The sequence below is a fragment of the Cervus canadensis genome, chromosome X (genome assembly GCF_019320065.1).
Source record: "Cervus canadensis isolate Bull #8, Minnesota chromosome X, ASM1932006v1, whole genome shotgun sequence".
Classification (NCBI taxonomy): Eukaryota; Metazoa; Chordata; class Mammalia; order Artiodactyla; family Cervidae; genus Cervus; species Cervus canadensis.
The window spans coordinates 137,491,432-137,509,614 of NC_057419.1; the positions used below are offsets into that span (position 1 = coordinate 137,491,432).

Sequence of the window (18,183 nt, forward strand, 5' to 3'; positions counted from 1 at the left end):
GCTTTCCTTTACTCCAGTCATTACCATAGTACCTTCCCCAATTCTTATCAAAGTACTAACCTTGTCCTTCTAAAACTCCTGACACACTCAGTCACAACTAGAAGCCACTCTCATGCTAAAACTCCTTTTCCTAATTATAACAGCAAATAATAATGACTTGATATTGGGGGAAATCTCTCACTCACATTGCAAAAAGCTGTTTCAATAAAAGATGTGCATTTGACATGTCTAATGAAACTGTTTTATGTCCATAATTATTCATAGGTGATTAAGTTATACACTCTGGTTTTAGTGTTATGTATCAACTACATTACAGGTTAAATAGACTTATTCAGACTTACTTATTCATCAAACATAAATTGAGCATTATAAGAAGTCAGAAAACACGTTAGGTGTTAATACTGAATAAGGCACAGCTCATTCCAACATATATAACTAATTCAACAAATACATATTGATCACCTGTTATGTGCCAGCCACTTGGTTATGTTAGATGCAGGTAGTGATACAAAGACAGTATATCACTGCTCTCTAATGGGTAGGATAATCCCATACATAAATATTACATTACAATGTGTCAGGAACAGATGTTAATTTAAGATATTTAGTAGTGTTTTGTGCAAACATGAATTCTAGATTCCAAAGTAAAACTTAAAAATTTTAGAGTTTATTGATTCATGAGAGTGGTTATATTCTCTGAATTAGACTGTGCATATTAACAGCTTTCAATTACATGCATTAATGGAGGAGTAAAGGATAGTGATAATAAAAAATGATTGTAAATCTAAGAATTAATCTTTGACTTTGAAGTGTATGTCTGCATTTTAAACATAAATATATTTGTATAGATTTTTGGTTCTGTAAGTAAAAGGTAGTATAACATTCTATTGTCATCTTTCATTAACAGTTCTATCTTTTTATGTATTATCTGTATGTTATATATTATATATGTATATATTTATAATACTGCATGTATGTGTGTTAGTTGCTCAGTCGTGTCCTACTCTCTGTGACCCCATGGACTGTAGCCCACCAGGCTCCTCTATCCATGGAATTTCCCAGGCAAGAGTGCTGGAGTGGGTTGTCATTTCCTTTTCTAGGGGATCTTCCTGACTCAGGGATCAAACTTGGGTCTCTCGAATTGCAGGAAGATTCTTTACCATCTGAGCCACCAGGGAAGCCCATAATACTGAATATTTTCACTTATATGTGGAATCCAAAAAGTAAAACGAACTAGTATATATAGCAAAAAAGGAAATAAACTCAGATACATTAAACAAATCAGTAGTTACCAGTGGAGGGAAAGAAGAGGGGAGAAGGGACATAGAGATTGGGATTAATAAGTATGAGCTACTATGTATCAAATAAATAAGCTACTAGTATATATTGAACAACACAAGGAATATAGCCAATATTTTTTAACAACTAAAAGGCAGTATAAATTTTTAAATTGTGAATCACTAGGTTGTACACCTGAAACTTATATTGTAAATCAACTATAGCACAGTTAAAAATTTTTTTTTAATTAAAGGAGTTCTACCTTTTTAAAATACAAACTAAGTTCTTGAAAATAATTCAAAGCAACAACCTAATACGATTTAATCAATATGGAGAAGATAGTATGCAACTTGTCTTTATAATTGCATTTCTGACTTTTCAGTATCCAACAATATCCTTCAACTTATAATTGATAAACAAACAATAAAACTTTAGTCATGCATGCCATTTTGGAAGTGATTTTATACAAAGTTTTTCTAAAAATTAATAATCTCATCATTTTGCACTTCTTTGTAACTTAACATGTGGTTATACTTTAGAGAGGTCACTACTTAAAACATTTGGTGGCTACAGAAAAATCTGCTTGAATTAAATTTGAAATTTTAATTTATATTCTATTTATTCCACCTAGGTTATGAAAATGACTCCAGTACTCAGTTCAAGAAACAAAAGGAAGCTGTAATACACAAACCAACCACTAGATGCCACTTTTCTTACAGTTATAACCATGATGCTCACAAGGAAATAGCTTCAATTTGCCATCTGTTTAATGGAACAATTTATTTTTTATCAATATCTACTAATACTGATTAAATGCTTAATAAGAACCAAGCACAATATTAGGGCTGAGTTGTACAAAAAATAAATGGGTGTTGCTTTTAAGGAACTTCCAATCTAGTAAAACAAAACAAATCAGGCCCAAGCAAATGAAAAGAATACTTAATATAATGCAATAATGATATAGCAGACAACAGGAAGAGAAAAAGCTCCAAGATGCAACAAATATATCCTGATTTTACCTCAGGAACTGATTCACTACGTGACTACAGATAAGTCATTCCTATACCCTAGAGTTCAGGTTTCTCTTTGGTAAAATCATAGAGATAGACAATATAATATCTTTAGGTATTTTCCAGCTTTTATAGTCTGTGATTCAGTAAGATTTACCAAGTGAAAATGAGTTGTATAATCAATAATTGTTATCAAACTTAAGAGACTTCCTTTGAGCTTGGGAGTGTTCCTAATGGCTCTGCAGAAAATTTAAGTAGCTCCACTCCAATTTTTTAAAATGTAGTAGAAATATATCTAGAGGAAAATGGCCATGCTAAGCAATAAAATTATAGTACAAATTTTTGTGAACAAAAGACAATATTAAGTACCTCAGTCTAAAGGACTTCTTAAGTCCATAGGGGAAAAGTACTATAGGAGTTAAGTTAAAAAAAAATACTTTCAAAAACTGTGGAAAAACTATTCTACCAAGTCACTGAAGACTGTTGAAGCAAGAAAACCAGTGCAACTATAGCAATGTTGTACACTTTTTAGTGTGGGAGAAAATAATAAAAAGTAAAAAAGAATTTTTATTATCACATAATAAAACATATTATGAAGATACAATAATTAAAACAGTATGGTACTTCTCAAAGAATAGGCAGCTCAATTACCCAAAATACAAACACCAGAAACAGATACACAGACACACACACATTTACTATATGATAAAAGTTGGAATATGAGATAGATAGGTCTTCCCTGTAGCTCAAATGGTAAAGAATCTGCCTGCAATGCAGGAGACCCGGGTTCAATCCCTGGGTTGGGAAGATCCTCTGGAGAAGGGAATGGCAACCCACTCCAGTATTCTTAGCTGGAGAATCCTATAGAGAGGAGCCTGGTGATTTTTATGGTCTGTGGGATCATAAAGAGTTGGACACGACTGAGTGACTAACACTATTATGAAATAGATGTAAAAGTAATGGGCTGTTAACCTTGATGCTGGGCAAGTATAAAAAAACAATAAATTTAGATTTCAGGTTCCTACAGTAAAAAAAAAAATAAGACATGAGTTTAAAAGTATAAATAAAAGCAAACTTCTGTATGCATTGGGATCATTTATAAAACCTCACAAAAATTCAGATACTAGGACCCTATCCTAAAGATTTTGTTTCAGTAAGCTTGAGGTTGGCTATCAGAACCTAAAATTCTAATAAACATTTCTAGGTGATTTTGCTTCAGATGTTCTGAGATATATACTACAAAATAATGGCACAGAGAAATAATATACCAATAATGGAGTTAGGTATCAAGACAGTTTTAAAAAAACTTTTATGCTTGAAAAGAATGTAAAAATATCTTAAAAACCTCAAAGAGAAGCACAATAGGATTTATCAGGCCAAAATCTAAGGGGAAAAAACTCCAATAAACTGACCATAGAAACTACTTTTGCCCCAAGGGCATTTACCAGACTTGGAGAATTTGAGATTCTTGTTTTTAGTGTAAGGGAGAACCATATACAAAATAACCCCAGAGAATTTTAAGAAAAAGATACTTTGGATCTCAACAAAGAAGAACAAGGGGAAAAGATCCTTGAAAATCTATAACCACAAGCTGGCCATTGTACAGATTTGCAATTCAAGTTAGCATTTAGCTGGGTGGCCCACTAACTTCAAATTGTAAATTTTTTTAGAGTGGACTCAAACTGCTTCAACCTGCTAGAGTCTGGACAGAAATGCATATAAATCCTATGCAGAAGAGCATGTGTGTATGCTTAGCAGTGTCCAACTCTTTGCTACCCTATGGACCATGAACTGTAGCCTGCCAGGCTCCTCTGTCCATGGGATTCTTCAGGCAAAAACACTTGAGTGGGTTGCATTTCCTCCTCAAGCATCTTCCTGACTCAAGAGAGGCCACGTCTCCTGCATTGGCAGGCAGATTCTTCACCACTGTGCCACCTGGGAAGCCAATAGAAGAGCATATGTTCATATTAAACTTCAGAGAATTAAAAAAAATCCTTTTTGAGAGGAAAATAAGTGCTCACATTCAAAAATCACTAAGCATACAAGGAGGCAAAATACCGTAAGCAAAAATCAGGAGAAACATGTCATAGCAGAAACTACTCAGCAAAGATTTCAAATATTAGAATTATTAGAAACAAAATACATAGTGACTATTTTTACCATGATGAAAGATTTTTAACTTTAAAACAATAAAAGGACCAGGAAATCATGTAAAAAAGGTAACGGCTAAACTGAAATATAAATTCTAAAAGTAAAAACTATGATATTTAAAACTCAATGAATGAGCTTCACAGCAGACTAGATGACAGCTGAAGATAAACTTAGTAAAGTTAAAACAATTAAAGTGAAAAGGAATGATCTATAATGTAACATGGAGATGAAACATATGGGAAATGTAAAAGAATAGTTAAGAGACATGGAAGAAAGAGTGAGGTAGTATAGCAAACAGGTAATTTGGGTTATAGAAAGAAGAGGTGAAAGAGGGAAACAAGCAGAGCCAATAGTAGAGATAATCGTGGAAAGTTTTTAAGAACTAAATAAAGACATCTGTGAGTCTAGAAGTCTAGCAGATCCAATGGAAGAAAAACCAAACTCCAAACTAGATGCAAAGTAGGGTTACTTCAGAATATAAAGCCAAAAAAACAAAAAAGCTCTTAAAAGCATCAATAAAGATGCTTCAAGATAAACTGCCTTCAAAAAGGTGACATTTAATTTACAGATAAGTTCTCAGACATTCAACAGAAGACAGAATGCCATGAAATTTCATCTTTAATATGCAAAAAGAAAACTGTCAACCCATAGTTTATACCCAGTGAAAATATCTTTCAAGAACAAGATAAAAATACAAGCATTTCTAGACAAACAGAAACTGAGAAAGAATGCCCCTAGCAGGACCTCACAAAAGGAAATTTAAACCTTTTGAATATCTTCTCCTGTGTAAGAAAGGAAATACAAATGAGATGGAAGCTTTAACATACAAAATGGAAATAAGAGAAGAAGTAATACACTTGTGGTTGAATTTTAAAAAATACTAATTATAAAACAAAATTATAAAAATAGATGCAGTGCTCAAAAATACAGTACTAACAGAAAAACAGTGATAAAACAATATAAGTCAGGAGAGGATGAGTGAAGTTAAAGAGCCTAATGTCCTTGTAACTGTAAAAAACAAATATGGACATTGATTACTTTAGACTTTGGTATGATAAGCATAGAATTCTAATTTCTAGGATAAACATTAAAAGAAGCCAAGTTTTCCAAATTATTAGAGAAAGGACAATACTAAAATCCAAAAGAAGACAAAAGAGAAAGACAGAAACAGAAAGTGCTATCTTAGAAAAGACAATACAATGGCACACTGTGATGAAATAATCAGACATATCTGGAATATGGTACATTATAGAAAAAAACTAAGATGGACTATTCAAAAACTCAGTGCCATGCCATGAGAGAGACGACTTTGTAAATGAGAGCTTGAGGAACTCTATGAATCATCGCCCTACGGAAACAGCAACAAATGATGAAACTCAGGGGAAAAAAAATTCTGGATATTGTCTGAAAAACCTACAGCAAATGAAGAAACGCTTATTCAAAAAAATTTACTAAATTTCAGTGTGAATAGAAAGAATGTATGGCATTTTAGCCACGACTCACTCCTTTCCTCTCCTCCTGCCCTGCTGAGTTTGACAAAAGCTCCACACAAGGTGGGAAGCAGACTTGAATGCAGAGCTCCTTCTCCCTCCATCACCCAGCTGAGCATTACAGTAATGCCCAGTTCCAAACTACAGAAGCTCTACTCCAAGCAAGGACAGTTGAGAGTTCTGTGATTCTTGTCTTTCACACAGTCTCAACTCATAAGATAAAAGATCTAACCTCTGGCATGGCAGGCTAAGAGTACTGGACTCAGTCACTCACAGAACAAAGGCTGATGCTAGTGTAATCAAGCTGAGGAGACCAGATGTTACTGTCCTTCTCAGTGCCCTGTTCACATTGCAGGGTGTCACTAAAAAAAAGAGGGTCACTGCTTCTGCCATCAGTTCTGGAGCAGTCACAGAGATTTTGTGTGGATGAGTCAGTTGACAGGTAGTTCAGTTCAGTCGCTTAGTCGTGTCTGACTCTTTGCGACCCCATGACGCAGCACACCAGGCCTCCCTGTCCATCACCAACTCCTGGAGTTTACTCAAACTCATGTCCTTCGAGTCAGTGATGCCAACCAGCCATCTCATCTTCTGTCATCCCCTTCTCCTCCTGACCCCAACCCTTCCCAGCATCAGGGTCTTTTCCAATGAGCTCTTCACATCAGGTGGCCAAAGTACTGGAGTTTCAGCTTCAGCATCAGTCCTTTCAATGAACACCCAGGACTGATCTCCTTTAGGATGGACTGGTTGGATCTCCTTGCAGTCCAAGGGACTCTCAACAATCTTCTCCAACACCACAGTTCAAAAGCATCAATTCTTCAGTGCTCAGCTTTCTTCACAGTCCAACTCTCACATCCCTACATGACCACTGGAAAAACCACAGATGCCCTTTGTTGGCAAAGTAATGTCTCTGCTTTTTAGTATGCTATCTAGGTTGGTCATAACTTTCCTTCCAAGGAGTAAGCGTCTTTTAATTTCATGGCTGCAATCACCATCTGCAGTGATCTTCAAGCCCCCAAAAATAAAGTCTGACCCTGTTTCCACTGTCTCCCCATCTATTTCCCATGAGGTGATGGGACCCGATGCCATGATCTTAGTTTTCTGAATGTTGAGCTTTAAGCCAACTTTTTCACTCTCCTCTTTCACTTTCATCAAGAGGCTCCTCTTCACTTTCTGCCTTAAGGGTGGTGTCATCTGCATATCTGAGGTTATTGATATTTCTCCTGGCAATTTTGATTCCAGCTTGTGCTTCTTCCAGCCCAGAGTTTCTCATGATGTACTCTGCATATAAGTTAAATAAGCACGGTGACAATATACAGTCTTGACGTACTCCTTTTCCTATTTGGAACCAGTTGGTTGTTCCATGTCCAGTTCTAACTGTTGCTTCCTGACCTGCACACAGGTTTCTCAAGAGGCAGGTCAGGTGGTCTGGTATTCCCATCTCTTTCAGAATTTTCCACAGTTTATTGTGATCCACACAGTCAAAGGCTTTGGCATAGTCAATAAAGCAGAAATAGATGTTTTTCTGGAACTCTCTTGCTTTTTCAATGATTCAGCAGATGTTGGGAATTTGATCTCTGGTTCCTCTGCCTTTTCTAAAACCAGCTTGAACATCTGGAAGTTCACAGTTGTATTGCTGAAGCCTGGCTTGAAGAATTCTGAGCATTACTTTTCTAGCGTGTGAGATGAGTGCAATTGTGCGGTAATTTGAGCATTCTTTGGCATTGCCTTTCTTAGGGATTGCGGGAAAACGGACCTTTTCCAGTCCTGTGGCCACTGCTGAGTTTTCCAAATTTGCTGGCATATTGAATGCAGCACTTTTACAGCATCATCTTTTAGGATTTGAAACAGCTCAACTGGAATTCCATCACCTCCACTAGCTTTGTTGGTAGTGATGCTTTCTAAGGCCCACTTGACTTCACATTCCAAGATGTCTGGCTCTAGGTGAGTGATCACACCATCATGATTATCTGGGTTGTGAAGATCTTTTTTGTACAGTTCTTCTGTGTATTCTTGCCACCTCTTCTTAATATCTTCTGCTTCTGACAGGTCCATTCCATTTCTGTTCTTTATCGAACCCATCTTTGCGTGAAATGTTCCCTTGGTATCTCTAACTTTCTTGAAGAGATCTTTAGTCTTTCCCATTCTGTTGTTTTTCTCTATTTGTTTGCCCTGATTGCTAAGGAAGGCTTTCTTATCTCTCCTTGCTATTCTTTGGAATTCTGCATTCAAATAGGAATATCTTTCCTTTTCTCCTTTGCTTATAACTTCTCTTCTTTTCACAGCTATTTGTAAGGCCTCCTCAAACAACCATTTTGCCTTTTTGCATTTCTTTTCCATGGGGATGGTCTTGATCCCTGTCTCCTGTATAATGTCATGAACCTCTGTGCATAGTTCATCAGGCACTCTGTCTATCAGATCTAGTCCCTTAAATCTATTTCTCACTTCCACTGTATAGTCATAAGGGATTTGATTTAGGTCATACCTGAATGGTCTAGTGGTTTTCCCTACTTTCTTCAATTTAAGTCTGAATTTGACAATAAGGAGTTCATGATCTGAGCCACAGTCAGAAAGAGTTGACAGGTAGGGAGACCATAAAAACAAAGATCTCTGAAGGTCTCCCTAAGGGAACTGACATTACCTGGAACAAATGTGGGGAAATTTAAACCAAAGGGCACTCTCAAAAACAACAGAAATTTTGGTGGCAAGCAATTAAGAAGAAGCAGTTAGCTTCATGCGAACAAGTCAAACCACAGATCAGCTACAATTTACCAAAGATAACTGGACAAAGAGAAAAATAAGAAGAGAATCCCTGAGACTAGAACAAGTCTCAGAGATTTGGCTTCAAAGATTAACTTCTGAAACAGGCCCAAAGTTAACTGGAGAAAATTAACTCAGGACCTGGAGCAATGCATGCCCAAAGACACTGTCAAAAACAATACAGCTACTAGTAAGTAATCAGTGAAGGTTTATAGCTGGGTAAGATACCAACAAAAGAAATCACCTTAAGATAAAGAGCAGGGAAAAAAACCATCAAAGAGAACCCTGATAAATACACAGTAATATCAAGGTGACTGTGAACATGTCTAATGCTACAACCTTTGGGTAGTGACATCAGATGCTGTACCATGTGGGGAAAAAGAGACCTCAATCAAATAGTCTAGCAAACTCGTCGAAAAAATGGACAAGCCCTGGAAAGGAGGAGAATCAATAATAAGACTGGCTAAAATACATTACCTAAAATGTCCACATTTCAACAAAAGACAGTAAGGCACATAAAGAAACAAGAAAGTATCCCATACAAAAGGGGAAAAAAACAAGCAATAGAACTTCTTATCACAGGGCTGAGATGATGAAATTAGTGCACAAAAATTTCAAAGCACCCATTATACAAATATGTTCAAAAAATTAAAGGAAACAATGTTTAAAGAAGTAAAGTATAATGATAATATCTCAACTAATAGATAACATCAATAAAGAAACATACTTAAAAGAACAAATGGAATTCTGGAATTGAAAAATAAAAGAAAACTAAAAAGAAAAATTCATTAGAAGGGCTCAACAGTATATTTGAACTGGTAGAAGAAACAATCAATGAACTTTAAAATAGATAGATAACAATCATGCAACCTGAACAACAGGAAGGAAAACGAGGAAGAAAAATAAACAGAACCTCAGAGAAGTATAGGGCATCATCGAGGGCACCATCTTATATGTAATGAGAGTAACAGAAAGAGGAGACAGAAAAAGTAGGAGAAAAAATAATAGAAGAGGACTTCCCTAGTGGTCCAATGGTTAAGAGTCCACCTGTCAATGCAAGGGACACAGGTTCAATTCCCAGTCCAGGAAGATCCCACATGCCACAGGGCAACTAAGACCACTAGCCACAACTACAGAGCCCGTGTGCCACAACAACTGAAGCCCTCATGCTCTAGAGCCCATGCTTTGCCACAAAAAAGCCACCACAATGAGATGTCTGCACATGGCAATTTAAAGAGTAGCCCTTGCTTGCCACGACTAGAGAAAAGCCTGTGCACAGCAACAAACACCCAACACAGCCAAGAAAAAAAATAGAAGAAATAATGGCTAAAAATGAACTACATACATAATATCATGGTAAAAATATTCAAAAACAAGGACAATGAAAAAGTCTTGAAAGCAGCAAGAGAAAAATGGCATTCTCTAGCATTGAATTCCAGAAAGATTAACAAATATTGTCTCCGAAACAACAGATACCCGAAGACAGTAGATGGCATATAAAAGTAGTCAAAGACGAAAACTATTAACCAAGAATCTTATATCCAGCAAAGCTATCTTTGGAACACAAAGGTGAAACAAAGACATTCCCAGATAAACAAAAGCAAACAGATTTTATTGCAATCAGACATGCTCTACAAAAACTATAATAGGAAATTGTTCATGCTGAAAAAAAGTGAATCCAGACAGTAATTTGAAGCCACAGGAAAAAAGAAAAGGAATGTTGTTATACACAACTATATAATTGTAAGGGCTCCCCACATGGTTCAGTGGTAAAGAATCCACCTGAAATGCAGGGGATGTGGGTTCAATCCCCCCTGGGTTGGGAAGATCACCTGGAGACAGGAATGTCAACCCACTCCAGTGTTCTTGCCTGGAAAATTCCATGGACAGAAGGGCCTGATGGACCACAGTCCATGGGGTCGCAAAGAGCTGGGCATGACTAAGCAACTGAGCACAGCACAGCACATATAACTGTAAAAGGCAGTAAAAACACATATTTCTATATCTTTCTTCTCTTAACTGACTTAAAAAGCAATTACATAAAACATGTGGTATAATGGGTTGGGCCTATAACATATAGAAAGGTAACATATTTGACAATAATATAACTAAGGAGGCTGTGAGAGCAAAGTATTGAAATAATTTATAACAGATAATAATGTGAATTCAAATGAACAAAAAACCCAGAAAAGTTAAATAAGAAGTTCAGTATAACAAACTACATAGCCTTCCTTTCCTTGCTTTTCTCAGTTTCTTTAAAGACGTAAAGTTATACAACATTCTAATTTCAATTAAAATATTTTATTTTTAAGTTTCTAACATACAAAGATGTAATATGCATAATAATAGGAGGAGGAAAAGAGAATAAAGCACCATAGAAGTAATATTTCTATATTTTACTGGAATTCAGTTGCTATATTTTAAGTAGATTATGATAGGTTATGATACCCATGATAAGCCCTAGAGCAACCATAAAGAAAACTTTAAAAAAAGCAGTGAAGAAAAACATTAAAGAAAATTTTGTATTTAACTAGAAAATATCCACTCAGAAAAGAAGGTAATAAAAGAGGAATAGAGGAAAAAGAAAACAGCAACATGGATGAGAAACACAGAAAACAAAAAGTAAAATGGCAGACAAAATCCAATCATATCAATAATAACATTGAATGTGAATGGATTAAACAAGCCAATCAAAATTCAGAGATTTTCAGACTATATAAAAAAGCAAGATCCAATGATGTCTACGGAGAACACATTAGATCAAAACATACAAAAAGACTGAACATAAAACAATGGAAATAATACAATCACCCAAACAGCAACAGAAATGGACTGAATATTTGTTCCCAGAAATGGACTAAATATTTGTTCCCTATCCCTACAAATTCATGTTGAGATGCCAATTCCAATGTTATGGTATTTAGAGGTGAGGCTTTCTGGAGATACTTAGATCATGAGGGTATGGTCCTCATGAGTAGGATTAGTTTCCTTATAAGAAGAAGCCAAAGGGCACCCAACCCTCTTTCTGTTATGTGAGGATATAAGAAGTCAGCAGTTTGCAACATGGGCTCTCTCCAGAACATGACTATGCTGGCAGCTTAATATGGAAATCCCATCCTCCAGAAATGTGAGAAATATATTCCTGCTGTTTATAAGCCACCTAATTTGTGGTAGCTCAATTTCCTGGGTAGCTCAGCTAATAAAGAATCTGCCTGTAATGCTGGAGACCCAGGTTCGATTCCTGGGTTGGGAAGTTCCCCTGGAGAAGGGATAGGCTACCCACTCATTTCTTGGGCTTCCCTGGTGACTCAGATGGTAAAGAGTCCACCTGCCAATGCAGAAGATGTGGGTTTGATCCCTGGGTTGGGAAGATTCCCTGGAGAAAGTAATGGCAACCCACTCCAGCATTCTTGCCTGGAGAAATCCCATGGACAGAGGAGCTTGGCAGGCTACAGTCCACGGGGTCACAAAGTCAGACATAACTGAGTGAGTAAGCACAGCACAGTTTGTGGTCTTTTATCATACAGCACAAACTAAGATAGCAACCATAACAAAGCTGTAGTGGATATACTAACAGACAAAATATATAATAAAACAAAAAACATTACTAGAGATAAAAAAGGACATTTTATAATGATAAAAGAGTCAACATATCAGAAAGACATTACAAGTAGAAACATAGATGCACCTAGCAAAAGAACCCCAAAATACAAGAAACAAAAACTGACAAGTTAGAAACAGACAATTCAACAATAGCTGGATTGTCTTCAATAATGGATAAAATAGCAAGGCAGAAAATCAACAAGGAAATAGAGGACTTGAACAACAACATAAATCAGCTAGACCTAACAGACATCTATTCAACCCTCTACCTGAGAAGAGTATAATGCACATTCTGAGGGCGAGGGTGGGATGATATGGGAGAATGGCATTGAAACATGTAAATTATCATATGTGAAATGAATCGCCAGTCCAGGTTCGATGCATGATACAGGTGCACTGGGATGACCCAGAGGGATGGGATGAGGAGGGAGGTGGGAGAGGGGTTCAGGATGGGGAACACATGTACATCCATGGCAGATTCAAGTCAATGTATGGCAAAACCAATACAATGTTGTAAAGTAAAAAAAAAAAAAGAATGAATAGGACATTCTCCAGGATAGCTTATATGCTAAGTCTTATAAAATCAACTTTTTATAATAAAAGTAAAAGAACTGAAATCAAAGTATGTTTTTCCATGACAATGGAATGAAATTATAAATGAATAACAGAGAAAATTGGAATATTTACAATAATGCAGAAAATAAACAAATTGTTCCAAATTAACCTTTGGGTCAAAAGAGAAATAACAGGTTATATTAGTACTCTTATGAAAAAAATTTTTAAAATACCAGAAAATATGACAGCATATGAAATGCATTTAAAACTGCTTATAAGAAAATATATAGGAGTAAATGACTATATTAAAAAAGATGTCAAGTCAATAAACTAATTTTCCACCTTTAGACTCAGCAATTCCACACCCAGATATATGCCTAAGCAAAAGAGAAACAAAACACAAACACATACATGAATGTTCATAGTAGTATTCACAATTGCCTAAAAACTATTGAAAAAAAATGTCCATCAACTGATAGACTGGTAGGTAAAATGAAATATATGTGTCTGGTGGAATATTATTTGGCAATGAAGAGGAATGAAGTACCGATGCATACTACAAACATGGATGAACTTTGAAAACATTATGCTAAATGAAAGAAGCCAGACACCAAAGACCACATGTTGCCTGACTCTATTTACATGAAATGTCCAGAGTAGACAGCCCTCTAGAAACAGCAACTAGATTGGCAGTTACCTAGGTCTGGGTGGTTGCAGAGTCATGGGGAGTGTGGATTTCTTTTGGGGTTGACAAAAATGAATTTGAGTGATTGTTGCACAACTTTGTAAATGTTCAAAAAACCCACTGAATTGTGAACGTTAAGTGAACAAATTGTATGTAAATTATTTCAGTGAAGCTGTTAACAATCAGTGTCATAAAATAAAATGTGAGAAAACCACTCTGTCAAAAACTGTGAAGGGTCTGAGATTTTTTTTTACTTAGAAGCAAACAAGTTAGCCTGACATAGTTCCATGGATGCTGTCAGAAAATACAAAACTTTTTTGACCAGAGACAACACATAATTTATTACTTACAGGAACAGCCTAGGCTTCCCTGAGCCCCAGTTCCCATAGGCTGACATGAAGAGGACAAGATAATGCCTTCACATACACATTATTGTCACAAGAAATAAATCGAGTGTTCAGGGATCCTGCATATTTTATAATGGGAAGCAAGCTTTCTTGACAATTGCTCTGAGATTTTATCATTACTACACTGGACAGGAAAGAAATCTGGATTTCACTCCAAAGGGAGATACTATCTTTATTTTCCAAGGTGTTCACTATATAAATATCCTTGAAAAGATCCATGGAAAATTTTCTTCCAACCCATCCCATACTTTTAGAAACTTAATTCCAGATTTTTAAGAACTTTTAAAAACTTAAGAAAACAATGTCATACATGAACAGCTAGGAAATGTTTTTAGGACCATCTGAATATGACTTGACTATTAAACTATACTTTAAAATCGTTAACTTTTTTAAGTGTGACAATGATGTGCTCTTTTCAGTATAATGTTCTTTTCCTCTGCTAAGGCATGAAACATGCTGAGATATTCAGGCTTATAACGTCATGATGTCTGAAAATTATTTCTGAATCATTTAGAAAAAGTGCGTACACACACAGATTTTTTTTAAAGTCACTAAGTGGACTTATATAATCATTAGATACACGCACACACAGATGTTAGAGATAACACAAAAACATAAAGCAAATATGGCAAAATGATAGGTATTGAATCTAGAGGGAAAAATACACTTGTAATTCATTAAAATTTATTTCAGCTTTTTGAAATTATTGTTATTAAAAAGTTAGGTTTGAAAAAAAATAAAAAGTTAGGTTTTTAAGTACATTGTTTAAAAAATACTCAAGAGGCAAGTATTCTCAGACTGCAGAAAACTGGGTAAACTGCAACACGTATGCTATTTTGGACACTAAAAACAAAGTTACAAGAAAAGATTCACAGAAGATGAGAAAAGTTATACAAATAATAAAGAAAACTTATATAGCTATGTTCAGTTCAGTTCAGTCACTTAGTCGAGTCCGACTCTTTGCGACCCCATGGACTGCAGCACGCCAGGCTTCCCTGTCCATAGCCAACTCCTGGAGCTTACTCAAACTCATGTACATCAAGTCAGTGATGCCATCCAACCATCTCATCCTCTGTCATCCCCTTCTCCTCCCAACTTCAATCTTTCCCAGCATCAGGGTCTTTTCCAGTGAATCAGTTCTTCTCATCAGTTGGCCAAAGTACTGGTTTCAGCTTCAGCATCAGTCCTTCCAATGAATATTCAGGACTGATTTCCCTTAGGATGAACTGGTTGGATCTCCTTGCAGTCCAAGGGACTCTCAAGAGTCTTCTCCAACACCACAGTTCAAAAGCATCAATTCTTCGGCACTCAGCTTTCTTCACAGTCCAACTCTCACATCCATACATGACTACTGGAAAAACCATAGCTTTAACTAGAAGGACCTTTGATGGCAAAGTAATGTCTCTGCTTTTTAATATGCTGTCTAGGTTGAACATAGCTTTTCTTCCAAGGAGCAAGCGTCTTTTAATTTCATGGCTGTAGTCACCACTTGCAGTGATTTTGGAGACCCAAAAATAAAGTCTCTCAATGTTTCCATTGTTTCTCCATCTATTTGCCATGAAGTGATTTGACTGGATGCCATGATCTTACTTTCCTGAATGCTGAGTTTTAAGCCAACTTTTTCACTCTCCTTTCACTTTCATCAAGAGGCTCTTTAGTTCTTCTTGGCTTTCTGCCATAAGGGTGGTGTCATCTGCATATCTGAGGTTATTGATATTTCTCCCAGCAATCTTGATTCCAGCTTGTGTTTCATCCAGCCCAGCATTTCTCATGATGTACTCTGCATATAAGTTAAATAAGCAGGGTGACAATGTGCAGCTTCGACATACTCCTTTCCCTATTTGGAACCAGTCTGTTGTTCCATGTCCAGTTCTAACGGTTGCTTCCTGACCTGCATACAGATTTCTCAGGAGGCAGGTCAGGTGGTCTGGTATTCCCATCTCTTTCAGAATTTTCCACAGTTCGTTGTGATCTACACAGTCAAAGGCTTTGGCATAGTCAATAAAGCAGAAATAGATTTTTTTTCTGGAACTCTCTTGCTTTTCTGATGATCCAACAGATGTTGGCAATTTGATCCCTGGTTCCTCTGCCTTTTCTAAATCCAGCTTGAACATCTGGAAGTTCATGGTTCATGTACTGTTGAAGCCTAGATCAAAAGTAATTTTGAACATTACTTTGCTAGCATGTGAGATGAGTGCAATTGTGTGGTAGTTTGAAGATTCTTTGGCATTGCCTTTCTTTGGGAATGGAATGAAAACTGACCTTTTCCAGTCCTGTGGCCACTGCTGAGTCTTCCAAATTTGCTGGCATATTGAGTACAGCACTTTCACAGCATCATCTTTTAGGATTTGAAATAGCTCAACTGGAATTCCATCACCTCCACTAGCTTTGTTCATAGTGATATTTTCTAAGGCCCACTTTACTTCACATTCCAGGATGTCTGGCTCTAGGTGAGTGATCACACCATCGTGGTTACCCAGGTCATGAAGATCTTTTCTATATAGTTCTCTGTATTCTTGTCACCTCTTCTTAATATCTTCTACTTCTGATAGGTAACATACACCCATGCTACTTTCAGACAAAATAGACTTTAAGGCAAAAAGCATTACATAAGATAAAAGCCTCACTTCAGAATAATAAAAGGTTTTGTTCAAAAGAAATACACTTTAAAAGAAAAACAACTAAATTTGTATATCCTAATAAGATCCTAAAATATATACAGTTAAACAGTCCAGATTTACAAGGAGAAATAGACAAATCCACAATCACAGTTGAAAATTTTAAACAGATCTCTGTGAAGGTGTAGAAAGATTTGAACATGATTATAAACTTGGTCTAATCAACATAAATAAAACACTGTGCCCATCAAACGTAGAACACACATTCTTTTAGGCTCACTCTGGATATTTTTTAAAGTAATTTTATTTATTTATTATTAGCTGTCCTGGGTCTTCATTGCTGCATGGGCTTTTCTCTAGTTGCAGTTAGTGGGAGCTACTTTCTAGTTATTGTGTGTGGGCTTCTCATCATGGTGGCTTCTCTTGTTATAGACCACAGGCTCTAGGGTATGCGGGCTTTAGTAGTTGTGGTATGTGGGGTCAGTAGTTGTGGCTTCCAGGCTCTAGAGCAATGGGTCAATAGCTGTGGTGAAGAGGCTTAGTTGTCCCACAGCATGTGGGATCTTCCCAGATCAGAGATGGAACCCATGTCCCTTGAACTGGCAGACAGATCCCTCACCACTGAGCCCACACCCTGGATATTTACAAAAGCTGGCCATAAACAGGGCTTTAAGGTTAGTTGAAATATATCTCAAAGGAATGGTTTCACACAGGACATGATATCTGACTATCATGCAATTAAGCTATAACAAATAATTTAAATCTAACCAAACTCTTCCAGACAATGAACAGAAGGGTAAGAATAAAGCTAACATAGCCTTGATGTCAAAATTAAATAAGACTGAATGTGAGAAGCAAATGACAGTTTAATTTTACCAATGAATATTTATGTAAAAATCCTAAATAAATTATGACAAAGTTGGATTTAACTTAAGCTTTAACAATTATTGAAAACGAAAAAAAGTTTGGAAAAAAAGATACAAAAAATGTCCTTCACAGGTGATCTGATTGTACAGATAGAAAACTTTTTAGAAATATACAGAGAAGTTAGAATTAATAGTGTTTACCAAAGTTGCTAGGTTTAAATCCAATAAATGAAAGTGAATTATATTTTTATATATTATCAATATAATAAGAAAATAAAAAGGCCACTTATGATGATGTCCCAAGTGTATCTCCCAGGAAAAATGTAAGGGAATGAGATACAGTGCAGCTTTTAAAGAAACAAAGGTCATGAGAAATACATTATGAAAACAGAAGAAATGGAATTAGAAACTCTGGGGAAAAGATCAACACAATAAAAAAAGAAATACAGGTATTGGCAGGAGACATGATGGAGAAGGAGAATGACTTGAGCTTACCTTCTCTGATGGAAAAAACCAAAATCACAACTAACTGCTGAATAACCATCAACAAAAAAGACTAGAACCTACCAAAAAAGATACTCTATATCCAAAGACAAAAAAGCCACAACAAGATTGTAGGGAGGGTGCTTTCACAATATAACCAAATTCCATACACACTGGAATGCATGACAAACAAACAAGAAAGTAATTACATTGAAGAGGTTCTCTCACAGGAGTGAGCCCCATGACAGGCTCCATAGTCTAGGGGTCTGGCATTGGAAGG

General features: G+C 36.2%; 1 protein-coding gene across 5 annotated transcripts in view; it reads right to left on the bottom strand.

Annotated features, from left to right (window-relative positions):
* The window catches only part of COL4A5 (collagen type IV alpha 5 chain), a 240,450-nt gene that overhangs the window by 125,063 nt on the left and 97,204 nt on the right, over positions 1-18,183 (bottom strand). The gene's annotated exons all lie outside the window — the stretch shown is intronic.